This window comes from Castor canadensis, chromosome 8 (genome assembly GCF_047511655.1).
Source record: "Castor canadensis chromosome 8, mCasCan1.hap1v2, whole genome shotgun sequence".
In the NCBI taxonomy this organism is placed as follows: Eukaryota; Metazoa; Chordata; class Mammalia; order Rodentia; family Castoridae; genus Castor; species Castor canadensis.
This window is the reverse complement of record NC_133393.1, coordinates 80,456,019-80,482,846: the sequence shown is the minus strand read 5'-3', so window position 1 is coordinate 80,482,846 and position 26,828 is coordinate 80,456,019. Positions and strand designations below refer to the sequence as shown.

Below are 26,828 nucleotides of genomic sequence, written 5' to 3'. Positions count from 1 at the left end.
AAAACATCTCCTCCAGTGGGATAATTAGACTATTACTAAGGACAAACTATCCAACATCAAAAGCATAGACCCTAAAAAGTCACAGAACAGGCAGTCTTCTCCCCAAATTAAAAGCATGCTTAGCATTAAGAGGTCACTGCAATAAATAGGAGGATGTGAAATAATTACTTACAAGTTTCGGTCGAAGAACTACAGCACAAACTATAATAAAAAGTGATTGCTTGGCTTCTGAAAAGTGAATATGTTAATTATATTCAGGACTTGAGTTGGTGCCTGGAAATCTCTCCTGCATTGTTTGATTAAGAGTCATTAATCATTCCTGTAAAGTCACTATTATTCCAAGGCATCCTCAATAACAGAATCAAGGATGTTGCTGCTAAGAGTATTAGAAATGAGGGTGGAAGTCAATGGATGGCCCAGATGGTAATAATTACATTAAGACTACTCTTAAAATTACAAGACTATTTTTTTCTCAAGGTCAAGTTATACAATTTTCTTTACGCACAAAATGCATAGCCATGTGACCCGTTATTAATCATAATACTAGCCCACCCACTTCATTCATTGGCCGAATAAAAAATAAACTCATCAGATCTGCTCCTGGCATTTGTTTTGAAGTTGGCTGCTAAGTTGTCCCAAGTGAGGAATGGTCAGAGTTCAGTAATTTTCCATAAGTACTACAAAACCCATGCTCCTAAAGTACTCTCAATACTAGTATTTGTGATAATGGAGGATAATACACAGTTGACAGATTTTCCAGGGATTTTTAGTCAAACCACCTTTTATACCCAGCCATTTTAGGAAGTCTGGTGATGAATGAATGCCTACTGAATTTCTTCTCTCTCTGCCTTTTTCCTTCTGGTGATGTTAAATGATAGTGAAATTAATAAAAGGAAGACACTTGAAGAGAGGAGTAAATGCAAATGAGTATGCAGTGATTGCAAAACTGCCTAAAATCTATGCAACTGAAAGTTGTTCTTATAAGTTAATTATTATCTATAAAGTTGTTATGAAATCTGAAATAATGAGTCAGTTATTTCAAAAGTAATAAAATTAAATATATTCCTCATTCAGTGGATTTAATTTGTTCTATAAAACTTTGGCACAGTGAGGTTTAGAAGTTCTGTGATCAAGATTTATTAGATAGCTCTTCTGTGTGCTATGCCTCAGTCTACTTACCTATAAAACAAACCACAACTGGATTCTCTTATATGAGTTTGAACATTCGAAGATACAATGTAAGTAAAATGCTTAGAATGAAGCCTGGAGTACAGTAAGTAAGAAATAAATGTAAGCAGTAAATAAATGGCAGCAGTGGTTATGGAAAATTTAAGAGTAGAGATCCTCTGAGGTATGTGTATTCATTTCCTTCTATGCATCACCCCAGAGTAGCTCAGCTCTGTTTCTTAGCCAGAGTCACCCTAGAGATGGATCCTATGGCCCTTGGCAGTTCAAATTCTGCCAGCGCCACTGCAACCTACTCAGAAGTTACTTTACAGGGGTGGCCACCGGGGCTTCCCTGTCATTAGAGGCTGCCTAGAGTAGCCTAATAGAACATGGCAGAGATTCAGGAGTGATATTACACTATGAGGAAGACCATCAAGAGATATGTGGCTGGAAGAATCAGCAGATGAAGAGGTCACCCTTTTTCCCCTGCAGTGGACTCATCTGCCACTCGGTACTTGGCTCCTTATAAGCTGTCCCACCAGACAAAGCCATCAGCTGTGCTCTCTATGAAGCTGCAGTCAGCCTGGTCACCTTGGTAATTGAACTGGTCACTGTTGTTCTCCCTCCTTCTCAGCCTCACTATGCTTTTCATCTAACCTAGAACTTTTTAGAATAATGCCCTGCCAATGGAGGGTCAGTATGTAAATTTTGCCTCAGGCTCTTACTACAGGGTTAAGAACAATCTGTTCTCTGTGCCTCAATTTCTCAATCTTTGTTTCTCTTTTGTCATATGTACAGACACACAAAAACACACACACACACACACCAGAAGCCCAGTGTAGTGTCCTGCTGCCCTCCCCATTTCTTCAGGAACTTGCCTTTTAGGAGCTGTTCTACACCTTTCTGAATACTCACTCTCATCCTTCTGAGTGACAAAGACCTTGACATAATGTCAATAGTGTTTTCACATGAAGAAGAGGTGTTAGCATTATTTCAATTTCTGTCCAACACAGTATAGCTAAGAGACATTTTGTCTGGAAGTTTTCAGTCTTCTCATGAATTTTATTTTTTCATTTTTACTTGTTAAAATGTAGTCTCAAATCTAATTTTATAAACTAGTATAAACTTCTTCACTAAGTAATTTTGAATTGAACAGTTGGTAAATAATACTTCAAATATATTTCCATTCCCCTCTAACTCAATTAGTATCTTTTTATTTCATATTGTGAACAAAGGTCGTTATAATAAGGATTTATACTTTAAGACTTTGTAAAGAAACATAAATGCCAAATATCAAGCAGGACAATAATTTAAAATAGCATCTATATTAGTCAGCTTTTTGTTATTACAGTGAAATACTGAGGGAGATTAACTTTAAAGTGAAAAGAGGTTTATTTAGCTCACAGTTCAAGGGTATGAGACCGGCATTGGCTCAGTTACAGTAGTGACCTATTGGCAGAGTACAATGGTGATACAGAGTGTCACAGGGAAACAAACAGGTAGTGGACATGTCTATGTCTGTATATCTAATCTCTGTTCCTCTTCTTAAAAAGCCATCAGGATTAAATCCTGGGGACTCAACACTGATGACCTTATCTAATATAATCACCTCCTGAAGATCCCTCCGCTACACACGGTAGCTGGCTTCAGTTTCCACCCTCTTAACTGCCATTAAAGGATTAACTCTTGCCTGAGTTCAAGGTGGCAAGCCAAATTCAAACCATAGCAGCATCCTTTATAATATTAATTACCTGTTATCCATAGTATTGAATGAAAATATTGTCTATGCTCATTTTCTTTTCCCACAAAAATGTATTCAATGTAAACACAAATATAGGTGAAGAAAGTCCCCAATTTACGAATAAACCTTAAGGTACTTGAAATACATAGCTTCATATAAATGATGCCATAAAAACTAATTAGATATTCAGATAAGCTCAAAAATTGTACTTATTTTATATGTGTCAGGAATACACACACCATTATACATTGGTATATGTATAGAAATATAAAACTACTATATGACAGTACTCTTTTGCCACACATAACTGCAAGTTAGAACACTGTTTCTGTGGCAGTTGAAGTCCCTATGCCAGGAATCCATTGCCCCAGGCCCAGGCATCAAAACCAGACACTCCCTCTGCAAGCCCAGCAATAATACAGTAAGATTTCGGTTTGGGAATGGAGTGGGGCATCCTCCTTTCTTCCCCAACTCAAAAATTCTCTGTGGCTGCATAATTGCATAATAGAAGGTATCTCTCTCCAAAAGTCATCCATAGGCATTGCTATTTCTTTTTTATTTTCAAAAGAATAAGGCTATTCCACTAGAGGTGTTACAAGAAAGTCTAGAGCCGCTATCTTGTCCCAAGACAAGTAAAAAAATCAGTCACTAATTTTATCCTTTTCCTTTGCACCTGTTTAGTTGAATTTTTATTCATCTGTATCCCATTATTGTTCTCAAAATGATTTACAGCAATTAATAGATTCACTTAAAATACAGCAAGATAATCCATTTCAAGTACAGGGGAAAATAGAGTTCCACAATGTAGATAATTTAATGCCATGAAGTCTCTTATTCTTGCTAGAGTTGGACTGCCATCTGTAAAGTTATCATCAGCTTGCAGAACAAAGAAATTTAATCAGTTCATGATGATTCAAGGTGTCTGTAATGCAAAAATAAGCTAGTTGCTTAAAGGAGCAAAATAATCCTATGTTGAAACCAAAGAGGAAAGTGTCACTTGATAGACACAGTGAGAATTTTGTATCACATAGTCAACATTCTTATTTTGTTGCACAGAGTTTGTAAGACTGCCTCTTGTGATAGGCAAATAAGCTTGAGTTTAATATGATGCATTCTAAGACCTATAATTCCAAGATAGGATGACTGAAAGAAAGGGAAGAGCTGGGAGTTACAGAAGACAGGATGGATATTTCCCAGGACATTCCCCCCAAATAAAATTTCTCAGCTGAAACTTCAGAGGAATGGAGTAGCAAAGAGACTATGCTGCAAAGCAAGTGTCTGGACTCTTGTTAGTACTGGACTTTAGCAGCTGAGCTCAGTCTAGGATTAAAATCTCCCCCAAAGACAGAGAAAACAAACAACTGTAAGGCCCTCCTGACTCAAAGACCCCAACACAGCCACTTTAAGGTGAGTTAGAGGAGTACCAGAACAAGTTTGCCCCCCAAATGTCATATTAGGTCATCTAAACAGAGACAAATTAGCCAACAAGAGCATGCACTTGACACTGCCAAGCATTTCTGCAATACTTTTAGCCAAGAAATATGTAAAAATCAAATATTCCCAAAAGTACACCTTAAAATTCTTATGTGTAGACATTGGGAGAGTCTCTTTGACATTTTTTCTTAAGTTTCAATAAAAATATTTATGAAATGGGCTACCCATCTCTGATGTTATTTAATGGAATGCATAAATCACATTTAAAAGTTTTAGGTTAATTTTCAGAAAGCTTGTAATGAAAACTTACAATGGTAAAACTGACCTCAAAGATTACTGAGATTCATTTCCTCTCAGTATTTGCACTCTAAATAGAAATACACAGCCATAGATGCCAAGATTTGGGACATTTGCCTGAAAAGCTTCCTATCTTACCAGAAGTCATGAAAGGTACAAACACTCCTAGTATTAATTTACCTATCAATTTACTTAACCTCTTTCTTGAAAAAAATAGGGGCTATTCGCAAACATCGGTGGTAAATGAAAGCTGAAAATATGTTGTTCTTCTTCCCACTGAAAAGTGGAGTCTAATTCCAGTCCCTCTGAATCTCAGCCAGCCTTAGGTATTTGCTTGACTAACAAAATGCAATGGAAGTGAACCTCAACAATCACACGATAAAGTAAACTAGCTCTTCTTTGCAGTGCTTGGGTTTGAACTTAGGGTTTTGTACTTGTTAAGCAGGTACTCTACTACTTGAACAAAGTTTCCAGTCCTTTTTGTATTAGTTATTTTTTTAATAGGGTTAAAAAATCATTTTACCTGGGTTGGCCTAGAACCGTGATCCTCTTGATCTGACTCCCAAGTAGCTGGAATTGCAAGCATCATCCACTGTGGCTGATTTAGTTCTTTTTTTCAGACACTATGTTTTGGGGTAAGAGCAGAAGATAATTGGGACAACATCTGAATCACTTGCTATACTTGTTCTACTTCCCAGAGAACTATTTGATGAAACAACTGCATTTTTTATTCACTGGTGTAATAAGCACATATTCATCACTACTAATATGCCAGGCAGAGTTTACTAGCAATGAGAATGCAAAGTTGAGCATGATATGATTCTTATCATTACTCAAGTAGTGTTCTCTATGGTGGGTAAACAGACAACTAAATTAATAGTTTTGGTTTAATTATACAGTATAATCAAGGCAACTGTGTTTCCCAACTCCAGGATTGCATTCACTTTGAAACATATGTGAGTGACATCTATCAGAGTTGAATATATACAACTGTTTAAAAAGCCCTAAGTGTGACTTCTTCCCTGAAGTTTGAGAGCACAGAGGCCCTGGTGATAGGCACTGGACTAGAAGTAGGCACAGAGTGTAACAGACATACATAGAAAAGACAGAAAATAACTGGTTTTACCTGGAGCTTTTTTATTTTCCTTATTAAGACATAGGGTTTTTGAGAAAGCAAGATGACAATAGCTGAGGAACCCTGAGCTCCACAATTTCAGAAAAATATTTCAGATTCATGGTGGCAAAGATCAGATAATCCTACTTTTTTTTGCCAGCTAAGATACCACCAATACATAGGGTCCACATAATGTTTGAGGACTGACATTTAAATTAGTTTTTTACACCACATAATAGCCAGGGAAACATTGGCACTGGGACCAGCCACAGCTGTTGGTCCACCCACTGGAAAGCTGTTTCTCTCTTCCTTTTCTTTTTTTTCCTTTGTGGCTTCTTTTCTCCTGTCTCAGAAAAGCAAAAATGCAATGCAGGGAATGGCAGTATGGATCCTACAAGCATCTGGGATGTCCTGGATCCACCATAATTTGTGGACATGAAACTTGCCTGTGCTGCCTGCTTCTGCTATCCCAGAGCTGAGTAAAACTACAGCCCCACCAGATGAGCGCAACACATCATCTGCTCTGGAGGGACCCACATAGTCCAGTGCAACTGGTGGGCATATTGCTCCCTTCTGGATAAAACTGGTGGCCAAATAAGTGGAGGGAAGATTTCACCTCCATCTGGTGGGGATGCGGCAGAATGCTGAGCCAATCCAGCCTGTGTTGGGAAGGGGTGGCCCAGCCAAAGTCTGGTGAAGACAAAACAGTCTACCACCTTGGAAAAGCTGATAGTGAGCTGAAACTGACAAACTTCCAAGAGAAAAGCAGTGGACCAAGGTCAACTCTAGCTCCCAGGCTTACCCTGCAGGCAGTAGAGATTGGCAACTGCTCACATAACAGCTATGGATTATCTAAAATGCCAATGACATTCATCACAGAGACTGAAGAAATCAACCCTAAAATTAATTTGGAAGCACCAAAAACCACAAATAGCCAAGGAAAGAGTGAGCAAAAAAAGCAACACTGGAAGTATCACAATATCTGACTTCAAACTATGCTATAGAGCCATACCAATAAAAACAGCATGGTACTGGCACAAAAACAGATATAAAGACCAGTGGAACAGAACAGAAGACACAGATATGAATCCACGCAACTATGCCCACCTGATTTTTGACTAAGGAGCCAAAATAATATGATGGAAAATAGACAGCCTATTCAACAAATGTTGCTGGGAAAACTGGATATCTGCCTGTAGAAAACTGAAACTAGACCCATGTCTGTCACTGTACAAGTATTAACTCAAAGCGGATTAAGAACCTTAATATAAGACCTGAAACTCTGAAGCTAGTACAGGAAAGACCAAGGAATATACTGGAATTAATAGTCATAGGCAATCATTTCCTCAGTAGAACTCAAATGGCTCAGCAAGTAAAAAAAGGATTGACAAATGGGACTACATGAAATTTAAAAGCTTCTGCACAACAAAACACATGGTTTCTAAAATTAAGAGACCATCCACAGAATGGTAGAAAATCATTGCAAACTACACATCTGACAAGGGTTTGATAATCAGAAAATACAGGGAGATCAAAAAACTAAACTCTCAAAAAATCAATGACCCAATGAAGAAATGGGCAAAAGAACTTTTCCTTTTTCAAAGGAAGAAGTTCAAATGACTAAAAAACACACAAAGAAATGCTCACCATCCCTGACCATAAAGGAAATGCAAATCAAAACCATGTTAGGATTCTGCCTCACTCCTTTTAGAATGGCTACCATCAAGAACACAAATGACAACAAGTACTGATGAGGATGAGGGGGAGAAAGGAACTTTCATACACTGCTGGTGGGAATGTAAGTTAGTACAACCACTATGGAAAACAATATGGAGGCTCCTTAAAAATCTAAAAATAGAACAGCCATATGATCCAGCAATACTACTCCTAAGGATATACCCAAAGGAATGTAAGTCAGGTTACAACAAAAACATTTGTACACCCATGTTTATTGCAGCATTATTCATTCATATTTCATAGCTAAGCTATGAAAGCACTTAAGATGCCCCACTACTAATGAATGGATTAAGAAAATGTGTTATTTATATACAGTGGAATTTTATCAGCCTCAAACAAGAATGAAATTTTGTCTTTTGCAGGTAAATGGCTAGAACTGGAGAACATCATCTCAAATGAAGTAAGCCAGGTTCAGAAGGCCAAAAGCCATGTGTTTTCTCTCATATGTGGAATACAGGCCTAGTATAAATAGAGCGGTACTATGAAAAACAGGTCATGCCAAGGAGAAGTCACATATGAGAAGAGGAAGGTAAAAGACGGAAGTTAAGAAGTTGAATATGTTTGATGCACTCTATACAAGAATGAATATATAATTTTTAAACTGATTGAAACCACCACAAGATAAGGGACTAAGGTAGAAAGAAGAAAAATAGAAGAGATGAACCAAATTGGGCTATGATACATATATATACAGAAATACCACAAAGAAACTCCTTGTGTAGCTATCTTAAACAAAAATGTCATTTTTTTCTTCTTTTTTCTTATACAAAATTAGAGAACAGGAGGATGGAACAGGTCTTGCCTGGGAGGCAGTGGCTGGTACCAATGGGAAGGGGGAGGAGAGGAAATGGTGAAGGAAGGAGAATATGGTGCAAATACTGTGTACACATGTATGTAAATGGAAAATGATATCTGTTTAAACTATTCCAGGAGTGGGAGAAGGAGGAGATGAAGGAGAACGGTGAAGGGGGGAATTCAAATATGATGTATTGGATAGATTCTAAGAACTTTTATAAATACTACAATGAATCCCCACTCAGTACAACACAAAAAAAAGATACAGGGTTTTAATGAGACCAACAAAATGGTATTTGTATTATTATTATTGAAATGTAATTTAGGAATGGTGAAATTAATCCTAATGTACATAATATAGCTGGTCTTAAATATTTTAAATTCCTACTAAACACATATTTTCAAATCCACTTTAACACAGATATAAAACTATATCAAGGAATTAAATTAAAGTGAACCCAAGAATTTGTTTGAAGGAAAACCTTTAAAAACAATAAGATCATACTTCCATTGTGTTTGTATTATAATTTCAGATGATCACTCAGTGAAAAATGTGTTGACCACAGGTAAAGTATTGTATCACATTAAACTGTGAAGAAAACCACTAAAATTTAAGAGACTGATTCAATTTGAATTTCTGCAGTTTGAATTTTTAGCAGGTTAAATTCTATTTCATTTAAATTCCAACAGAAGAACATAACACAGCTCAATGGATTGAATAAGGAAATATACTGTCTCACATAAAGAGAAATCCAAAGGTAATGCCACTCCATAAATTAAGCAACCCCAATGACTCAAATTATTTTCATCTCTCAACTCTGCAAGTAACAACTTTGTCTTCAACTAGATCCCTGCATGGTCAGGCTATGGCTGTCACAATTTTATAACTTGTACCCCATATCAACATTTAACTTAGAAAAGAGAAAACATTTATTCCCCCTATTTTATTTTTAATAACAAGTATACCTTCACCCAAAGTCTGCCACAAGTTCTTCCTATATGCCTCATTGGCTAGGACTGCACCTGCTAGAGCAAGTCATTTTCTGGTAATGAGTACAGAACCATTGGCCAAATAAAAGCTATATTAATTATATAATTACCTGGGCTGTGAGGGCCTGGTTATTTTGACACAACTAATACACTACTCCTTTGTTTATTTTTTATTTCAATGAACTTCAGGGGTAAGGAAAAGAGATAGTAAAAAGAGGGATATCCTTCATACTTAGTCAGTATTAAAGGGCTTCATCAGTTGCAGAAACCATGCTTCCTTTTTCTTTTTTTTTTTTTTTTCCTTTTTTGGGATTTGAACTCAGGGCCTCACACTTGTTAGGTAGGCACTCTACCATTTGAGTCACTCAGCCAGCTGAAACCATATTTCCTACTCAACCATAGACCCACCTTATCTGATTTCTGGTTTTTTAGTAGAGCAGGTCTTCCTATTTTAGGGTATTTTTTTTATTGATTTGGTAAAGAATGTGAAACAGGAGAGATTCCAAGATGGCAACTAGAGGGAGGAAGCAGAAAGCAAGCCTTCTATAGTGAAATCTTGGAGAGACGGTGGAGACACACTTTGCAGGCATAATCACTGAGAAGAGGCATAACTTTGACCCCTCCACACCTCCAGCCAATGCAGAGAATCTCCACTTCACATTAAACGGAGAAACCAGGAGGGCCCCCAAGCCGCCAGTCGCCCGCGCCCGGACGGCTTGGGAAGACGCAGACCAGGTGAGCTTCACGGTACCGCAGTACTCCCACAGAGAAGCCTGGGCCAGAGCAGCATAGCCCCCTGGACAGACTGACCTCTACCCAGGGAAAAAAGAGAAACTGACTAATAAGCAATAAGAACAATAAAGACACTTGGGACAGAGGGTGGGGCGCATTGAGGACCGAAGATTGGGGGAAGGGAATCCTTCCCGGGACTGTAAATAAACAAGCTGGGCAGGCTGGAGAGGCTCTGGCGGGAGCGGGGGCAGGGCGCACTCCCAGCAACCAGGAGCGGGAAAGCTGGTGAGAGTGGCGGAAGGAGGAAAACTCCACAGGAGAGGAGGGAAGACCCACTTCGCATGTGAGCTGTAAACAAACATGGCGGCTGGCAGGAGCAGCAGCACCACTAAGTAATCAGGAGCAGGAAAGCTTGTGAAAGTGGCGGTGGGAGGAAAACTGCACAGGAGAGGGGGGAAGACCCACCTCCCACATGAACTGTAAATAAACATGCAGGCCTGACAACGTGGGTGCAGTGTCACTTTTCCCAGTGCTTGGAAAGGGGAAAGCTTGTAGCAGAGGCTCCTGCACAGGAGAACTCTGAGCAAACAAAGCCTGTGGGGCCAGGTGAGTGTTAAGCTCACCCCAGAGATCTGCATAAATAATGCCGCCAGCAACAGCAGGCTGACAGCAGCGGCCAGGCAAGCCACAGCTGCAGATACCATTCTCAGAACTGTCTCCAGACTCTTTTTTTTCTTTTTCTCACTACCTTTGATGAGAAATAAGCATAGGCTAAGGATGAAAGGCTGGAAGAAGATTTACCAAGAGAATGGCCCCCGAAAACAGGCAGGAGTAGCAATACTTATCTCTGACAAAGTAGACTTCAAACCTACATTGATCAAACGAGATAAAGAAGGACATTCCATACTAATAAAAGGGGAAAAAGACCAAAAGGAAATAATAATTATCAACCTGTCTGCACCCAATGTCAACACACCCAATTACATCAAACATACCCTGAAAGACCTAAAAGCATATATAAACGCCAACACAGTGGTTGTGGGAGACTTTAACACCCCATTATCATCAATAGATAGGTCATCCAAACAAAAAATCAATAAAGAAATCCAAGATCTAAAATATGCAATAGATCAAATGGACCTAGTTGATGTCTACAGAACATTTCATCCAACCTCTACACAATATACATTCTTCTCAGCAGCTCATGGAACCTTCTCCAAAATAGATCATATCCTAGGGCACAAAGCAAGCCTCAGCAAACATAAGAAAATAGAAATTATACCGTGCATACAATCTGATCACAATGCAATAAAAGTAGAATTCAACAACAAAAGTAAAGACAAAAAACATGCAAACAGCTGAAAACTAAATAACTCATTACATAATGAGAATGGATCATCAATGAAATAAAAGAGGAAATTAAAAAGTTCCTGGAAGTCAATGAAAATGAAAACACAACCTACCGGAACCTATGGGACACAGCTAAGGCAGTCCTGAGAGGAAAGTTTATAGCCATGAGTGCATATATTTAAAAGATTGAAAGATTCCCAAATCAATGACCTAATGATACATCTCAAACTCCTAGAAAAACAAGAACAAGCAAATTCCAAAACAAATAGGAGAGAAATAATAAAAATAAGAGCTGAAATCAATGAAATAGAAACCAAAAAAACCATACAAAGAATTAGTGAAACAAAAAGTTGGTTCTTTGAAAAAATAAACAAGATCGATAGACCCCTGGCAAACCTGACTAAAATGAGGAGAGAAAAAACCCAAATTAGTAGAATCAGGAATGCAAAAGGGGAGATAACAACAAACACCATGGAAGTCCAGGAAATCATCAGAGACTACTTTGAGAACCTATATTCAAATAAATTTGAAAATCTTAACGAAATGGACAGATTTCTAGATACATATGATCATCCAAAACTGAACCAAGAGGAAATTAATCACCTGAATAGATCTATAACACAAAATGAAATTAAAGCAGCAATCTAGAGTCTCCCCAAAAAAGAAAAGTCCAGGACCTGATGGATTCTCTGCTGAATTCTATCAGACCTTTAAAGAAGAACTGATACCAACCCTCCTTAAACTGTTCCATGAAATAGAAATGGAAGGAAAACTGCCAAACACATTTTATGAAGCCAGTATTACACTTATCCCAAAACCAGGTAAAGACACCTCCAAAAAGGAGAACTATAGGCCAATCTCCTTAATGAACATTGATGCAAAAATCCTCAACAAAATAATGGCAAACCAAATTCAACAACACATCAAAAAGATTATTCACCATGACCAAGTAGGCTTCATCCCAGGGATGCAGGGGTGGTTCAACATATGAAAATCAATAAACATAATAAACCACATTAACAGAAGCAAAGACAAAAACCACTTGATCATCTCAATAGATGCAGAAAAAGCCTTTGATAAGATCCAACACCAATTCATGATAAAAGCTCTAAGAAAACTAGGAATAGAAGGAAAGTTCCTCAACATTATAAAAGCTACATATGACAAACCTACAGGCAGCATTATACTTAATGGAGAAAAACTGAAACCATTCCCTCTAAAATCAGGAACCAGACAAGGATGCCCACTATCTCTACTCCTATTCAACATAGTACTGGAATTCCTAGCCAGAGCAATTAGGCAAGAAGAAGGAATAAAAGGAATACAAATAGGTAAAGAAACTGTCAAAATATCCCTACTTCCAGACGACATGATCCTATACCTTAAAGACCCAAAAAACTCTACTCAGAAGCTTCTAGACATCATCAATAGCTATAGCAAGGTAGCAGGATATAAAATCAACATAGAAAAATCATTAGCATTTCTATACACTAACAATGAGCAAACAGAAAAAGAATGTATGAAAACAATTCCATTTACAATAGCCTCAAAAAAAATCAAACACCTAGGTGTCAACCTAACAAAAGATGTGAATGACCTCTACAAGGAAAACTATACACTTCTGAAGAAAGAGATTGAGGAAGACTATAGAAAGTGGAGAGATCTCCCATGCTCATGGATTGGTAGAATCAACATAGTAAAAATGTCGATACTCCCAAAAGTAAGCTACATGTTTAATGCAATTCCCATCAAAATTCCAATGACATTCATTAAAGAGATCAAAAAATCTACGGTGAAATTTATATGGAAACACAAAAGGCCACGAATAGCCAAGGCAATAATCAGTCAAAAGAACAATGCAGGAGGTATCACAATACCTGACTTCAAACTATATTACAAAGCAATAACGATGAAAACAGCATGGTACTGGCACAAAAACAGACATGAAGACCAATGGAATAGAATAGAGGACCCAGATATGAAGCCACACAACTATAACCAACTTGTCTTTGACAAAGGAGCTAAAAATATACGATGGAGAAATAGCAGCCTCTTCAACAAAAACTGCTGGGAAAACTGGTTAGCAGTCTGCAAAAAACTGAAACTAGATCCATGTATATCACCCTATACCAATATCAACTCAAGATGTATCAAGGATCTTAATATCAGACCACAAACTCTAAAGTTGATACAGGAAAGAGCAGGAAATACTCTGGAGTTAGTAGGTATAGGTAAGAACTTTCTCAATGAAACCCCAGCAGCACAGCAACTAAGAGATAGCATAGATAAATGGGACCTCATAAAACTAAAAAGCTTCTGTTCATCAAAAGAAATGGTCTCCAAACTGAAGAGAACACCCACAGAGTGGGAGAAAATATTTGCCAACTATACATCAGACAAAGGACTGATAACCAGAATATATAGGGAACTTAAAAAACTAAATTCTCCCAAAACTAATGAACCAATAAAGAAATGGGCAAGTGAACTCAACAGAACTTTCTCAAAAGAAGAAATTCAAATGGCCAAAAAACACATGAAAAAATGCTCACCATCTCTAGCAATAAAGGAAATGCAAATTAAAACCACACTAAGATTCCACCTCACCCCTGTTAGAATAGCCATCATTAGCAACACCACCAACAACAGGTGTTGGTGAGGATGCGGGGAAAAAGGAGCCCTCTTACACTGTTGGTGGGAATGTAAACTAGTACAACCACTCTGGAAAAAAATCTGGAGGCTACTTAAAAAGCTAAACATTGATCTACCATTTGATCCAGCAATACCACTCTTGGGGATATACCCAAAAGACTGTGACACAGGTTACTCCAGAGGCACCTGCACACCCATGTTTATTGTGACACTATTCACAATAGCCAAGTTATGGAAACAGCCAAGATGCCCCACTACTGACGAATGGATTAAGAAAATGTGGTATCTATACACAATGGAATTTTATGCAGCCATGAAGAAGAATGAAATGTTATCATTCGCTGGTAAATGGATGGAATTGGAGAACATCATTCTGAGTGAGGTTAGCCTGGCCCAAAAGACCAAAAATCGTATGTTCTCTCTCAAATGTGGACATTAGATCAAGGGCAAACACAACAATGGGATTGGACTTTGAGCACATGATAAAAGTGAGAGCACACAAGGGTGGGGTGAAGATAGGTAAGACACCTAAAAAATTAGTTAGCATTTGTTGCCCTTAACGCAGAGAAACTAAAGCAGATACCTTAAAAGCAACTGAGGCCAATAGGAAAAGGGGACCAGGAACTAGAGAAGAGGTTAGATCAAAAAGAATTAACCTAGAAGGCAACACACACACACAGGAAATTAATGTGAGTCAACTCCCTGTATAGCTATCCTTATCTCAACCAGCAAAAACCCTTGTTCCTTCCTATTATGGCTTATACTCTCTCTACAACAAAATTAGAAATAAGGGCAAAATAGTTTCTGCTGGGTATTGAGGGAGTAGAGGGGGAGGGAGGGTGCAGAGTGGGTGGTAAGGGAGGGGGTGGGGGCAGGGGGGAGAAATGACCCAAGCCTTGTATGCACATATGAATAAAAAAAAAAAAAAAGGATGTGAAACAGGAAAATTCTCCAATCCACTGTTTAGTATTGCAGTATAACCAACAAATGTCAAGCCCTAAGGCTAGGTTTTTAAGCTTATTTAAATGTCTTAACATACTTTTAAGGCAAAAATATTTGGAAGTAAATTATAATTTTTTTTAAATTATATTCATTTCAGTATTATTTTTACCCTAAAAGGTTAAAGGAAGAATATTTGTAAGTTAGAATGAAGGATCTGGGGCACATACTAAGGAGACAAAAGTATTTCTGTTTTTCCTGTTATGATGAAAGCAATCTTCCCTTAAATCTTTTTCTTGCAAAATAAGTTATTTATTAATATTCAGTCATAATGAATAGAAGAGCAGTTGTCTATCATATTCTACTGCTTAGTTGTACAGGGTCACGGATACTTCAAGTTGAACTGTATCTGTGTGTATAACAGTGCTGTTGCATTTTGATATTTTGCCAATTACCTCTCCCTCATCTCAAAACACTAAGGACAGATTATAGCAGGAGGAAACGAATTTAGATTAGTGGCTATTAATTATATTTAAACATGATACAGAAATGTGCATTCACTAAATAAGTCAGTCACCTAACACCCCATGTGAAAGAGCTAAGTAAAGACACCTAGTTCAAAATCACTAAATAAGTGTGATCACTTCTCAATCATCTACACCAATGAAACTGGGAAATGGATTAAATGAGTAAATGATCTTTTCAATACAATGAATAATTAACAACATATATTAAAATTTCTCAAATATTCACCACAATCCATTCTTAATTCAAGACTAATCATTTCAATAGCCTATAATCTAATTACTTATGATCCTCTAAATTCACCCAAAATCAACAACTTGCTGGTTTTCATTCTCCCAGCTGCCCAAGACAGCAGGTTAAGAGTAGGAAAAAAACATTTAGGAATATAATGAAACAGTTTAGGAAATAAGGATTTCAAGTAAAGCCATTCCAGTAGAAAATTCAAGTAGTCTCCTTTGACTCCTTTCTTTTCTTCATTTCCTGCAGTCAATTCAAATCCATGACTTGTGCTCTGTCTCAAAGTCAGTGATTCCTATACTTGTTTGCACATGAGGAAACATAGAATCACTCTTTAAGATGTTTAGTCCTGACCCTTAAATCTGGAGATTCCTGTGGGTATTTGATCAATATGTAGTTTGTCTAAAACTCTCCAGATAATTCTGATGCACAGTCAGGTTTTAGAAACATTGACCTCAAGTTTAATTTCTTTTATGCTCTTTATCCCTACTGAAATTGATCTTTATTTCCTAGGCTGTTCCAATACCTTCCTAAACTTTTTTCTCCTACCCTGTTAATACCTTTGTATTTTAGCCAATACCCAATATTGATTGTACCATTCTTTTTAAAAAACTTTTCATAGGATTGTGGTTACTATTGCAGGAAGGTACTATCTGGAGGGACAGAGAAGGAGTTCTGGGTTACTGAATATGTTCTTTCTTATTCTGTCTATTGATGACAAAGTCTTGTTCTCATGTTAAAAACTCACAAACACAACCTTTAGATGTGTGCCTTTTTCTACTTGTATGCTGTTTCAATTTTTAAAAATTAAAACAAAACTGATGTTTCTTCAAAAAGTTCCCTTCTCACCTCCCCATCTACATTTCTGAATACTTTTCTAGCTCTTCATAAATGTTGTTCCTTCTTGTTAGAATACCTTTTCTGCCTTCTTCCCCTTATAGCTGTATTGGGGGCAGTCTTTCCTTTCACTAGAGTTAGTTACTTCCAATTCTATTTTCCCGTAACACTTTATTCATCAATCTGTTTTCATACTTATTACATTATTGTCTCATATTTTATTTCCACCACAGTAGAGTTTCTGTCTTATTTATCTTTCCATCCCATGCAGAGAACAGCAATTGGCAACCAGTATGGGCTCAACAGTACCTTTTAAATAGAACAAATGGGTGTATGACCTCGTTGTGGTTTAATTGACAAGATAGGCATTCTAGGCAGTTTGGGCTGCTATTTAAAAAGTACTATAAACTACTAGCTCATAAACAACAGAAATTTATTTTTCACAGTTCTAGAGGCTGGAAGTCCAATCACATGCCAGCCTGGTCAGGGCTGAAAAAGATGATGAAATGAGAAGATGGTTTTCCCATCTTCTCATTGTATTTTCACATGATAGAAAGCAGCCAGAACTCTCTGGGGTCCCATTTATAAAGACACTAAATCCACTTGTGAAAGCACCACTCTCATAACATAATTAGTTCTAAAAAGCCCCACCTTCTTTTTTATTATGCATTTATTCACATGTACATACATTGTTTAGGCCATTTCTTCCCTCTACCCTCCCCAACTCTCTCCCACACAACCCGCCTCGCTTCCAGGCAAAACCTGTTCTGCCCTTATCTATAATTTTGTAGGAGAGAAAACATAAGCAATAATAAGAAAGACAAAGGGGTTTTACTAGTTGGGATAAGGATAGCTATACAGAGAGAACTCTAGCATTGCCTCCATGTAAAAATGTGTTACATCCCAAGTTGATTCACCTCTAACTGACTTTTTCAGTAGTTCCTGATCACCTTCTCATATTGACCTCTGTTGCTTTAATGTTTCTGTATTACTTCCTCTGCAGTGGGGACATCAAACACTTTCATGTTTTGGGTTTCTACCTATCCCCATACCTCCCATATGTGCTCTCGCCTTATCATGGGACCCAAGTCCAACCACAATGCTGTATTTGCCCTAGATCTAAAGTCCACATATGAGGGAGAACATACGATTTTTGGTCTTCTGAGCCTGGCTAACCTTGCTCAGTTCCATCCATTTACTTGTGAATGATAAGATTTCATTCTTCTTCATGGCTGCATAAAATTCCATTGTGTATAAATACCACATTTTCTTAATCCATTTGTCAGTAGTGGGGCATCTTGGCTGTTTCCATAACTTGGCTATTGCAAACTGTGCTACAATAAACATGGGTGTGCAGGTGCCTCTGGTGTAACCTGTGTCATATTCCTTTGGGTATATCCCCAAGGAGTGGGATTGCTGAATCATATGGCAGGTCTATGTTTAGATTTTTAGGAAGCCTCCAGATTTTTTCCCAGAGTGGTTGCACTAGCTTGCATTCCCACCAGCAGTGTAAGGGGGTTCCTTTTTCCCCACATCCTTGCCAACACCTGTTTTTCCTCTTTTATTTCATCAATGACCCATTGATCCTTAGCAATGTGTTTTTCAGCTTCTAATTGTTTGCATGCTTTTTACTGTTATTTTTGTTGTTGATTTCTAGTTTTGATGCATTATGATCAAATAGAATGCATGGAATTATTTCTATTTTCTTATATTTGCTGAGGATTGCTTTGTGCCCTAAGATATGATCAGTTTTGGAGAAGGTTCCATGAGATGCTGAGAAGAATGAATATTGTGCAGAAGTTGGATGAAATATTCTGTAGACATCAGCTAGGTCCATTTGATCTATGGTGTGATTTAGTTCTAGAATTTCTTGATTGATGTTTTTTGTTTGGATGAACTATCTATTTGTGATAGGGGGTATTAAAGTCTCCCACTACCACTGTGTTGGAGTCTATATATGCTTTTAGGTCCTCCAGAGTATGTTTGATGAAATTGTGTGCATTCACATTGGGTGCATATAGGTTGATAATTGTTATTTCCTTTTGGTGTATTTCCCCTTTTATTAGTATGGAGTGTCCTTCTTTATCTTGTTTGATCAATGTAACTTTGAAGTTTATTTTGTCTGAGATAATTATTGCTACTCCTGCTTGTTTTGGGAGGCTATTGCCTTGGTAAATCTCCAGCTTCTCACCCTCAGCCAGTTTTTGCATATTCCTTTCACAGGACTTGAGTTGTCTAACTAATAGTTCTTCAGTTTTTCCTTTAATGACCATTTCATCTTCAAGTTCTGAGATTCTGTCTTCTGCTTGTTCTAGTCTGTTGGAGTGGCCTTCCATTGTGTTTTGTGTTTCTGTTTCATTCTTTTTTCTGAGGTTTTCCATGTCATGGGTCACTACCTCTTTAATATTGTTAATTTTTGTCCTTACTTTATTTATCTCTGTATTTATGGTGTTTTCTGTTTCACTCTTGTGTTTATTTAGGGCTCCTATGATTTCATTTATTTGTTTTTGTGTTTTCTCATATTCTTTATTTTTGGTATCTTGGAATTTCTTGAGTACCTCCTGTATGTTTTGGTTGACCTTGTCTAGTAAGATCTCCATGAAATTCTCAGTGATTTCTTGCAGGATTTCTTCTTTCAGGGTGTTCTTATGGGTTTTGTTGGGTTCCTTGGAATAGTTTTTCTTTGTTTTGTTGGAGTCTGGATCTGAGTAACCATTTTCTTCATTTCCCTCTGAATCCTACACTAATTTATTTTGGGGGGTAGAATGGTTTCCATCCCTTTTTCATCTTCCCATCATTCCACTTGGTGCTCTTTCTGTCCCTGGTCTGTTTGTAATTTAGTACTAGCTAACTTACAATAGTAAAACTAATGAAACCAAGAAAGAAAGAGAAAAAAAGAAAAAGAAAGAAAGAAATAGAGAACCAAAGAATTAAACAGGGAGAGATGGTGGACAAACAAACAGTGAACAAGACAAATACTTAGAGAGAAAGAAAAAAAATTTTCAGGTTCAGGAACAATAGAATTTCAGTATTAGTAGTTCTGGTGCTAGTACTTCAGCATCCAGTCCTGGTGTTGGTATTTAAGCAGTAGCTCTGTTGTAGTCTCGCCAGGTGGTTGGGTCAGAAGACAGCTTTGTGGACATCTATCTGCCCCATTTCAGGCAGTGGCTCATCATCCATCTACTGTCTGCCTTCTAGGTATTGTTTACTGAAAGTTCACACAGAGTTCAGCTTCTTGCCTCTCTCCTCTTCTCTGGAGCAGCAGCTTGTCAGCTGTCTACTTCTCCAGGCTTTGTTTACTGAAAAGCCCCACCTTCTGATATCATCACATTGGAGATTGGGATTTCAACACAAGAATTTTGGGAGAACATTGTCTATAGCACCAGAGGAAGTCTTACACTAGGAAATAAGGGGATGGAGAACAAATCCTGTCTTTTGGAGTGAATAAAGGGGACTGAGACACAGGTATTTTGAATTTGGATGAATCCAAGCATAAATAAATGATGAAGCATAGAATGTGATATACCTTGACTACAATAATCTGAAGCATAATCTTTTCCTTAGGAAGGAAAAGGCCTGGATTACAGTTAAGATTATACCATGTGGGACTTTGAATGAGTAACTTCATATTACAAGGCCTCCTACTTTTCATGTCTATTTAAAAGCAGGGGTAGAGCATCAGTGGCTCATGTCTGCAATCCTAGTTACTCAGGAGGCAGAGATAAGGAGGATCATGGTTCAAAGTCAACCTGGGGAAATAATTCACAAGGTCCTATCTAGAAAAACACCATCACAAAAGGGCTGGTGGAGTGGCTCAAGATGTAGGCCTTGAATTCAAACTGCAGAACCACCCCCCTCCCAAAAAAAAAGCAGGGGCAAGGATCTGACATGGTGGTTTGCTGACTGCTCTGATCTTGGATGAAGCTTCCAGTACCTGAAGGAAAGTGGAAACTGAGAGCCCCAGAAAGACACCTCCCAGGCCCCACAGTCAGCAAGAAGCAGAACTCTGCCCAAACATACATGGAGTAAAGAAGCAGAATACATACAGGAAAATTTGCAGATTCACACTTTCCTTGTCACCAGAGGTGAGCACTGGCTTCCCCAGGGAGGCTGAAGAGCTGAAACCTTCAGCATGAGAACCACATGGAGGTCAATGCCCAAACAACAAAGGCACCCAATGGGAAATTTGCTGAGGAAAACTGCAAAGACTCAGTGAGGAGAAGTTGAGCCACACTGTGTTCCAACCCAGAACAAAAGCCTTCTCTGGGCTGGTGCCCAGCTTCCTTAAAGGCCATGCCTATCCCCAAAACACACACCTTGAGCCTGGCCAACTCCCACTGCTGCCATAAGACCTCCAACAGAAGGCCTGCAAGGAACAGTACCCAACAGGGGAAATTTTCTGGGACCCAGCAGCAGCCCAAAGCAATCACAGGGAATTGGTCATAGTGTGACAGCACTGCCATCAAGGAGCTGCACCTCCAAACCAGCCAGAGTTTGGATGGCATCTGGACAAAACCCTACACTTAATGTATAATGACAGTCTGTGAGTTTTGGGGACCTTGAGAGATAGGAACATTGCAAACATGAATGGAGTGAGGCTGGCAAATTGTCAGTTCAAACTCCAAAAAGTTAGATCTACAAACACCCCTCTCTCTGCAGCACCAGTCAGCAACCCAGAGGCAGATATCCAATTTAGCCTGCCATCTAATAGACTGAAAGACTCGAACAGAGAGGGGTGGGGGAAGGGCAACAGCAATAGAACATTCACAATTTTTCTGTAACATTTATACCTGCCTATTGCTGCTGACACTGATGTAGATCTCTTACTCATATACTTGCAGCTATTTTTCTTTTTTTTCTGTACATTCCAGAAGGCAGTTTTGCCTTCTTGCTCCCCAATTCCCTCTTCTGACCTCCCTCCTTCCTTCCCCTGCCACTACAATCATTCATGAGACTCCCATAAACCACCTTTAAGTTTGCAACCCTAAAACATCATTCTCTTCCCCTTTCTACCACCCTCTCCAATTTATACCTTTTATCTATCAACCATCAGAACAACTCCCTAGTTATCACTCTCTTTTCTCTTTGTCTACCCTCGTACAATTTTCCTTCACTACCAATAATTCAATAGATAAAGGGATTCCCAGATTTTCTTTTCTCTCTTTTTTTTCTGTTCTGTGGAGTTTATATTTGTTTAATTTTCTTCATTATTCTCTCCCAGTTTCTCCTCTGTTTCATTGTCTACCTGATCTGTTCTACTCAACCCAGTCTGCATCTTAATTAACATTTTATATTAGCTCAACCACCTCACCCTCTTACTACATGACCTTTTGATCTCTTATTATCCACTAGACCTTTCCCTCTGTCTCTGACTCATCACAACTCTTGTGATCTTTAGCCTTCCCATGAAGGTTCATCTTTGCTTCAATTGAAAACCAAACATACTGGAACAGTAGCACTAAGTGATCTTCAACAAGGATTACTGTAACTTCAAGGCTGCTGTTCAATCACTGTGACAGCTTTAGTAGCTAAGCCTTCTTTCCCTATGTGGAACAGAGGTTTGAATTCAACATATTGAGAATAAGAAGCTGAGGGAATGATATTGAGCCACCACCACCCCTCCCATCTTGAGACAAGAAAACACACTAGAGTTCAAGCACTGCTCAGCTCTGTACAATCCTTCATAAAACCCCACTCAGAGAGGCACAAGGTATTGGAACCCCAAACCAAAAACAACCCCAGATACATAAGTCTCAACACAGAAACATGAAGCAGCAAGGCAATAATTCCCCCTCAAAAGTCAACTCCACCACTTATGGATCTAAACAATGGTGAAGGAGAAGAGATATCAAATATTGAATTCCAAAAGATAATAATAAGAATAATTAATGAACTCAAATAAGAGACACAAATCTAGTGTCTGATCTCAAAGAGGATATGAATAAACAACTAAAAGAACTCCAAGAGAATTCAAACAGATGAATGAAATTAATACCATGCAGGATATGAAAGAGGAAATCAGAAAAGATATAGAAATCCTAAAGAATAATCAATCTGAAATGAACAGCTCAATACCCCAAATAAAAATTTCAATCAAAAGCTTGGCAGACAGAGCCGAACAATTTGAAAATAGAGTATCAGGAACAGAAGACAAAGTAGAGGTATTAGACCAGACAATAAAAGAACATTAAAAAAATTCTAAGAAAATATGAATGGAACATGCAAAATATCTGGGACACCATGAAAAAACCAAATCTGTGAATCATGGGTATAGAAGAAAGAGAAGAGATACAAACTAAAGGCATAGATAGCCTATGCAATAAATAATAGCTGAAAACTTGCCCAAACTTGAGGACAACAGGATCATCCAGGTGCAGAAATCTTACAGAACACCAAATCAGCAGTACAAAAAAAGAAACACTGCAGTCATATTATGATCAAAACACTCAACATACAGAACAAAGAAAGAACACTGAAAGCTGCAGAAAAAAAGACAAGACACATATAAAGGCAAACTAATTAGAATAACAGCAGATTTCTCAACACAATTCTAAATGCAAAAAGGTCATGGAAAGGCATGTTTCAGACCCTGAAAGAAAACAACTGTCAACCTACACTAGTCTATCCAGCAAAAATATCCTTTTTAATTGAAGGAGAAATTAAAACCTTCCACAATAAGCAAAAACCAAAGGAATTCACAACTATGAAGACAGCACTGCAGAAAATACTTACAGAACTCTTATACACAGGAGAAGAAATTAGAGTGAGACAGGATGATACAAGAAAAAACCCTTTAGACCAAACAGACCAGTAAACAATTGGGAACTAAAAATGACTGGCAACACCTCACAACTCTCAATGCTAATAATGAATGTCAATGACCTCAATGCCTCAATCAAAAGGCATAGAATAACAAATTGGGTTGAAAAAAACAAGATCCAACCATATGTTGTTTGCAAGAGACTCATCTCATTGAAGAAAAATAGCCACTGGCTTAGAGTCAAAGTGTGGGAAAATGTTTTTCAAGCAAAGGGACCCCATAAACAGGCCGGAGTAGCCATATTCATATCTGACAAAATAAACTTCAGATTACAATCAGAAAATACAAGGAAGGTCCCTTCATATTAATTAAAGGACCAATTAATCAAGAGGAAATATCAATTTTTAACATACACGCACCAAACATAGGGGCACCCAACTACATTTTAAAAAACACTAACAAACCTCAGAGATGGATAGACACTAACACAGTGATAGTGGGAGACCTGAATACCTTACTGTCACCAGTTGATAGGTCATCCAGGAAAAAGATTAACCAAAAAATTTCAGAACTAACTCACATTAGACCAAATAGACTTAATAGACATCTACAGAGTATTTCACTCCAAAACCATGCAATATACATTTTTTCTGCAGCACATGAAACTTTCTCCAAAATAGGTCATATTTTAGGATACAAAGCAAGTCTCAACAAAATTTGAAAAGATTGAAATAACTCCCTGTGTCATATTAGATCACAACAGAATAAAACTAGACCTCAACAACAAAAGAAACCACAGAAAATATTCATACACATGGAGACTGAACAACATACTGCTAAACAACCAGTGGGTGACTAAAAAAAATAAGGGAAGAACTCAAAATGTTCTTAGAATCTAATGAAAATGAAAATACAACCTACCAGAATCTTTGAGACACAAGAAAGTCCATTCTAAGGGGAAAGTTTATAGCTATAAAGTGCCTACATTAAAAAAAAAAGACCTCTCAAATAAACAACTTGATGATGCATCTTAGGGTTTTAGAAAAACAAGAATGAACCAAACAAAAAAGTAGCAGATGGGGAGAAATAATAAAGATCAAGGTGAAGATCAAAGAGATCAAGACCAAAAAATACTATACAAAGAATCAATGAAACAAAAAATTGGTTCTTTAAAAATATTAACAAACCCTTAACCAACATAACAAAATGGAGGAGGGAAAAGACTCAATAAAATCAAAGATGAAAAAGGGGATACAACCAGACACACTAACAAAATCCAGAGCAACATTAGGGAATACTTTGAAAACTTATATTCAAGTAAACTGGAAAATCTAGATGAAATGCATAAATTTCTAATGGCATATAACCAACCAAAATTGAACCAAAAAGATATTGAACACCTAAATAGACTTATAACAAGCAATGAAGCACTAATAAAGAGACTCCCTACAAAGAAGAGGCCAGACTTGATGGATTCACAGCTGAATTTTACCAAATCTAACTAACTAACTAATCTAAACTAACACCAATACTCCTCACACTTTTCCAGAAAATAGAAAGGGAAGGAACACTACCAAACTCATTCTATGAAGCCAACATTACACTTGTTCCAAAACCCAAGAAAGATGTGACCAAAAAACAGAATTACAGACCAATATCTTTAATAAGTATAGATGTAAAGATTCTCAAAAACATACTGGCAAACAGACTCGACAACACAGCAAAAAGATCATACACCACGACCTAGTTGGTTTCATTCCAGGGATGCAAGGATGGTTCAACACATGTAAATCTATAAATGTAATATAGCATATAAGGAGAAGTAAGGACAAAAACCACATGATCCTCTCAATAGATGCAGAAAAAGCCTTTGACAAAATTCAACACCCTTTCATGATAAAAGCTCTGAAGAAACTAGGAATAGAAGGAATGTACTCAACATAATAAAGGCTGTATATAACAAAGCTAGAGCCAACATCATACTAAATGGAGACCAACTGAAACCGTTCCCCTTAAAGTCAGGAACAAGACAGGGCTGTCTGCTTTCTCCACTCCTATTCAATATAGTTTTGGAATTCCTGACCAGAGCAGTAAGACAAGAGCAAGAAATAAAAGGGATTCCAATAGGGAAGGAAAAAGTAAAACTATCCCTATTTGCAGATGACATGATTCTATACCTAAGAGACCCCAAAAACTCCTAGGAATCATAAACTCTTTTGGCAAAGTAACAGGATACAAAATTAACATACAGAAATCAGTAGCTTTTTCTATATGTCAGTAACACAGAGACTGAGAAGGAAATCAGGGAAACAATCCCATTTACAATAGCCTCAAAAACAATTGCAATCTACCTATTCAATGCAACTCCTATCAAAATTCCAATGACATTCTTCACATAGATAAAAAAATTAATCCTAAAATATATATATGGAAATACAAAAGACCTCGAATAGCCAAAGCAGTTCTGAGCACAAAGTCCAATGCTGAAAGTATCACAAAAGTATCACCTCAAACTATGCTACAGAGAGAGCCATAGCAATAAAAACAGCATGGAACTGGCACAAAAACAGATCTAAAGACCAGTGAAACAGAAGACCTAGACATAAGCCCACACAGCTATAGCCAATTGGATCTTCAACAAAGAAGCCCAAAACACATGATGGAGAAAAGACAACCTTTTCAACAAATGTTGCTGGGAAAACTGTATATTCACATGTAAAAGACTTATCTCTCTTATAAGACATACAAGATATAAAAGAACTTATATCTCTGACTCTCACCTTATACTAAAATCAACTCAAAATGGATCAAAGACCTTAAGGTAAGGCCTGAAACTTTGACACAGCTACAGAAATCATTAGGAAACATACTGGAACAGATAGGAATAGGGAACAACTTCCTAAGTAGAACTCAGAAGGCTCAGCTTCTAAGAAAAAGAATGAACAAATGGGACTGCATCAACTAAAAAACTTCTGTACAGAAAAAGAAACAGTCACTAGAATCAAGAGACTGCCCACAGAATGGGAGAAAATCTTTGCCAGTTATTTATCTGATAAGGGACTAATATCCAGAATCTATAGGGAACTCAAAAATCTCAACCTCCAAAGAATTCACATCCCAATGAAGACATGAGTGGATGAATTAAACAGGGAGTTCTCAAAGGAAGAAGTACAAATGGCCAGTAAATACATGAAGAACTGTTCAACTTCCCTGGCTATAAAAGAAATGCAAATAAAAACTACATTAAGATTTCATCTCACCCCAGTTAGAATGGCCATATTCAAGGGTGATACAAAAACAAATGCTGGCAAGGATGCAGTGAAACAGGAAACCTATACACTGTTGGTTGGAATGCAGGATGGAGATCCTCAAAAAGCTAAAGTTATAACTGTCGTATGATCCAGTATTACTGCTTCTGCTCAGGATACAAGAGAGACACCTTTACACCAATGTTCATTATGGTACTATTTACAATAGCCAAGCTATGAAAACAACCCAGATGCCCTACAACTGGTGAATGGATC

The 26,828-nt window shown here is 37.7% G+C and overlaps 1 long non-coding RNA gene across 2 annotated transcripts in view; it reads right to left on the bottom strand.

Moving 5' to 3' along the window:
* LOC141425739 (uncharacterized) overlaps positions 1 to 26,828 on the bottom strand; it is a 126,105-nt gene that overhangs the window by 10,000 nt on the left and 89,277 nt on the right. The window contains exon 2 of one of the 2 annotated variants that reach the window (XR_012450816.1): positions 5,163 to 5,262. The exons of the other annotated variant lie outside the window; for it this stretch is intronic. This is a non-coding gene — a long non-coding RNA (uncharacterized lncRNA). The remainder of the gene's footprint in view (positions 1 to 5,162; positions 5,263 to 26,828) is intronic. 2 annotated transcript variants of the gene reach the window in all.